We start from the raw sequence: 5,115 nt of genomic DNA on the forward strand, positions 1-5,115 counted from the left end.
ATTATAAACTCAAGGGATTAATATACACATTTGATTATTAATATTATAAATCCAACATATTAGTAAATCCAAGGGATAAATTTTATAAACCTAAGGGATGAACAAACCCAAGGGATTAAATATTATGAACCTAGGGGATGAAAAACTGAAGGGATCAATATTAAAAATCCAAGGGATTAATAAAACATAAGAATTAATAAAGCCATAATCATAAAAAAAACCTAAGCGATTAATATTAAACCCTTAATATTAAAGTTCAATAAAAATAAGATATTAATATTACTAACCTAGAGAATTAGAAAGTTAAAGAAATTAATGTTATAAATGCTAAATTGTTAGGAACCCAAAGAAACAATATTAAACTAGAGTGATTAATATTATAAACCCAACATAGGTAAACTTTAAAATAAATATCATAAATTCTAAAATAAACATGATTTACAGCAATCCATTTTCATATTAAGGCAAATTTTGTCACAATGTGACATTCAATCATAGTTAATTTTAACATGAATTGCAACCATTCCCTGCCTATGATCTGCATATGATCCACCAGACACTACCACTCGGCTATTTTCCACTGATAAATTCTTCTTAAAATCTGTAATCAGAGTCGCACAATCGGCCAACGCTTGCTCCGAAGTGAGATAGCCATATGTGCTGGTATTGACCACGTCACCTACTAAATCCAGTATCGACTCCCCATAATATCGATGTTACATAAAAATACGAAAGAAAATGATAGTTTGATAGGGAACACACCTAAAACAGTTCAAAATATAAAGAAAATGATAAAAATAAAATGAGGGAAAACAGTGGAAATACGAATGTGAAAACAGACGAATGTGAAAACAGGAATACCTAAATAGGAGAAATTTGAAAGTGAACAAGTCTGTTAAATTAGATTCAGTCAAGAGTCACTATGACGAGGTGTAAGTAATGTCCTCTGTTGGGTTCAAGTTTTTGAGATGAAAATCATTAATTTAAGTTTGTTCAAATCTTTTTCAACGAATCTTGCTAATCTTGGTTACATTGATAGATGTGGTTTAATCATTAATTTGAGTTTGTTTAAATGTTTTTCAGTGAAGCTTGATAATTTTCTTTACATTGTAATTTTGATTAATTTGGTTTATATTGGAATTGGATTTTATGAATAAAAAATAGTTTGTATTTCATGAAATTTTAGATCATAGTCATTAATAAGATAGGACTAAATTAAGGGTTTCATGATTTTTCTTATTTCTAAAAATTAATCAATTTTCGAACAATGAACCTTACTCGCTTTATACTAACCAGTGTGATTATACTAATAATAAAATTTCCTCAATAAAATTCTAAACCAATTCAAATCTTTTAAATAATCTTATTGATCTGCTCAAAGCTTTTACTATCTTAGAGGATTGAAATAATAACTCAGTAGTAGAGGATTGCAATAATAACAAAATAAAATTTAGAAAGATAAAATTTATGCCTCGATAAAGAGGAGGAGGGCTTTGAATTGTGGAGCGTTCTTGCTAGGGAGGCTGGAGACCGAGAATCGAGAGTCTCCTCCCCTCTCGTCCAGACAAAAATGGGAGAATTATTGAGAGGACCGCCGCAGAAAGTTTTGTTGACAAAATATCTCTGTTGAAAGGTGCCAAACTCTGATATGAAAGAAAAATGGTCGAGAAGTTGAGTGTAATACTGTGTCTCGTATTCATCCAACTAGGAAACCACCTTACGCTGTTTTACAAAATCATGACTACGTAATCTGAGAGACAAAGGATGGACCCTAAAATAATCAATAAGGCTACCCATTATTAGTAAAAACATAGAGATACGAAATGCATTATACATCCCGAAATGCATTATACATCCCGAAATCCATTATTCCTCTATACTCTCACAAGATAGCTCTGAATATATTACTGAATGACAAAATTGTTTATGGAACATGAAAATCTCATGAACTTCTTTTTTATATATATATAATACTCATAAGGGACGCCAATGCTTATTTTGTAAATAATAGAACTAATTATTTTCTTTAACATTCTGTTTTGACTATTTATCATTATTTCAGGAAGCAGAACAATTTAAACAATTAATAAGACGAACAATTTAAACAATTAATAAGACGGGCTGCGAAGGCAGCAAGTCCCTGTCACCAAAGCAGCATCGTCTTAGCGATAGTAAGCAGAGCTCATTAACCGAGTTGGAAAAGACCTTAGATCGTGAACAAAGTGGTTTAACACCTAAAATTGAATTTCGATTATGTTTTTTTACATGTGGCGAGGGTGGATCAAGAAGTGTGCCAGCGGTAACCTCGTCTGCATGTATTACACATGTACACAGTAGAGGCATTACAGACCCGATTCCTACCAGACATTACATTACTAATCACTGGCACTTTTACACTACACATGTACATTGTAGAGGCATTACAGACTCGGTTCCTACCAGACATTGGCGCTCCGCTAGCAATTTCCAATTCTAGTACTAATCACTGGCACTTTTCCTATACAAGTTGACAGTGGGAGGGAAGGAAAGTAGTGTTTCTAGTCCACTAGGCCATGTGAATTATTATGAAGTGCACCAACACAAAAACTCGATCAGCACTAAAGTGCCCGTCTGTTCTATTGGTCGTATCTGTTGCAATTTGCCAAAGTTATGTTTGTTACAATTAGTGCTCAAAAATAGATCGCGGATGTGGTTGAATTGTCCTTGTCAATCAATGCAAGGAGTGAAACTCGCTAGGGACATGATCACTATGCTTGGGTTCAACCTTACGCTGACCAAGAGACATCTGAGTATGGTTGGGTGACATCTAATTTTGAGTGGAGACAACCTAATTCTGTTTGTATTCTCCCTTATTAAAAGAAGGGTGAAGCTTGTATAGTGGCTCAATGATACACAAGCACTCAATTCAAATAAGTTAGGCTTCGAACTAACTCTGAAGGTAGGCAGAGTAAGTGATCGGTGATTCAACCCTTGCAAATATTATGAAGCCCATCCACGATAGCATCCCGTGAAATCTCTATAGAAAGTATCTGAAAAGTGAAAATTGAGTAATAAAAACTGCATTTGAGTCTCCATGATCAAGCATGTGTTTGTGGCAAAAGATATGATAAGCAGATGTGCATGGGAATTTGGCGACGTGTTGACAAGGGATGGAGGTTTGGCAAAAGATATGATAAGAAAATGTGCATGGGAATTTGGTGACGTGTTGATGAGGGATGGAGGTTCTGATTTTGCCGTGAGATTTTGTCATGAGAGTTCCTACTTAATCCTCAATCATTCTAAATATCATTGGAGAATGGGCTAACATGCAATGAATTTTAGCGACTTTCCAAGATATATGTATGTAATCACAGTTGTGCCAGGTTAAGATGCACATGTTTTCCACTAGTCTAAACATGAAATCATTCTTTGAAGGTGTCTTTGAAACAACCTTTAAGAAAACTCTACTACGCTTTGCACATTGAGATGGAAATTTAACTATGCTCTCCCTACAGAGGATAGGTAGCCGAAATCAAGGGGATCAGAGCTATGAAATAAGTAGCCAAAATCAAGGTGATCAGAGCTATGAAAGCAGATGGGAGTCGAGGCAACCCATGAGCAGTAGCTTTCGAAATGACTGACAGAGTGGCGCAACCGATCCTTTATCCAAATCTTAACACTGAGGGGATCCGACTACCCCAGAGGTGTTGAATCGAGATTCAGGTACTTCAGAGAAGGATAGCAGAAAATGGGGCACCAAATTCATAGTCTATCCTTCAGCCCATTTTGCCAATCCTGACAACCAAGATGCTGCGACATGGATGCCCCCAGTAGAACATCTCATCCCCAGCTCGTATATTGTGCATCCATCACCAGTAGAGAATTCAAAGTGTGCACTCGCATAAAAAAAAATGTTTGATCAAAGAAATCATTCTCTATTCTTTTCCCATATTAGATTTGTCTATGTGTAGTCCCAATGCAGTTGGTGCAACATTGCTTCAACAAATGGACTGATAAAGCCGAGAATTTGGCCTCAGAGGTCTGGACCAACTGCAAGTATAAGTTCACCTTTATCGTACTTTTCTTTCCCATTTGCTTGCATTTTGAATTAATGGATTTCGTTTAAATGCAGTGAAAACTGGAAACACCATGTCGGATGTGGCATGGGGTAAGCTAACCTTGGGTGTCTAAGCCCTAATGGAATGAGGCTTTGAATCTCTGTTCCAAAAAACCTTTTCCATTTCTCCAAAGAAGAAGTTACAGAAAGCGTATTCTTGTTATATGTTGACTTCCACTCACCCCATTGCGGGAACTTTGTACATCTCCACCGTAAAGATCACATTCAGCAACAGTCACCCCTTGTCATTCACCGCTCCCTTTGGAGAGGCGTCCTAGAGTTACTATAGGATTAGTGATGCCTACTTTACTTTATGGAATCCTTTAGTATAAAAATTGGGGGAAATTGAAATAGTGATAAAATTGAATGGAGGTTGGGATCCTGTTGGTAAATTTGATGGTTGTGAATCCTTTTGTAAGCAAAGACAATCTCGCTGAAAAGTATATTCAGATCATGATAGTCCACTGTCACAAGTTCCCATTCTTTGGATTCATTAACTATGAGAAATCCCTAAGAAATTTGTAGGAATCCATCCTGAATTCACCCCGCTTAGTGTCCACCTCGTGAGCATAACCATCATCTCGAACCATCAACTGACCCCACATCTGCCCACTAGTCTTATATCTTTGATGTCTAGAAACTGTGTTGCATGTAAATGGTGCTCAACTGACCCCACAACTGCCCACTAGTCTTATATCTTTGATCTCTAGAAACTGTGTTGCATGTACATGGTGCTCACCGCCACTAGGTATTAGGTATGTCCAGCCCACCCACCACCACATGCCTACCCAGGCCATGACACACTGCATCAACATGCATTCACTCACTGCCACTAGGTACAAGGTGTGTCCAGCCCACCCACTGCCACCTACCTGCCTAGGCCATGACGCACTGCACCAACATGCCATTGCATTCACAGATAGTTGAAATAGCCTATTGAACTTTGCTCAGTTAGCGATAATGTCTCACAAAGATTAGCTGGGAGGCTACAGTGAACAACCCTCATTTCTATCAAGACA

At 37.0% G+C, this 5,115-nt stretch overlaps 1 pseudogene; it reads left to right on the top strand.

Annotated features, from left to right (window-relative positions):
- Window positions 1–3,612: 3,612 nt before the first annotated feature.
- Window positions 3,613–4,663, top strand: LOC149240608 (GEM-like protein 5; annotated as a pseudogene).
- Window positions 4,664–5,115: the final 452 nt, after the last annotated feature.

The sequence above is a fragment of the Pinus tabuliformis genome, chromosome 8 (assembly GCF_031772625.1).
Source record: "Pinus tabuliformis cultivar Carrire ecotype Pingquan chromosome 8, CPIR1, whole genome shotgun sequence".
In the NCBI taxonomy this organism is placed as follows: Eukaryota; Viridiplantae; Streptophyta; class Pinopsida; order Pinales; family Pinaceae; genus Pinus; species Pinus tabuliformis.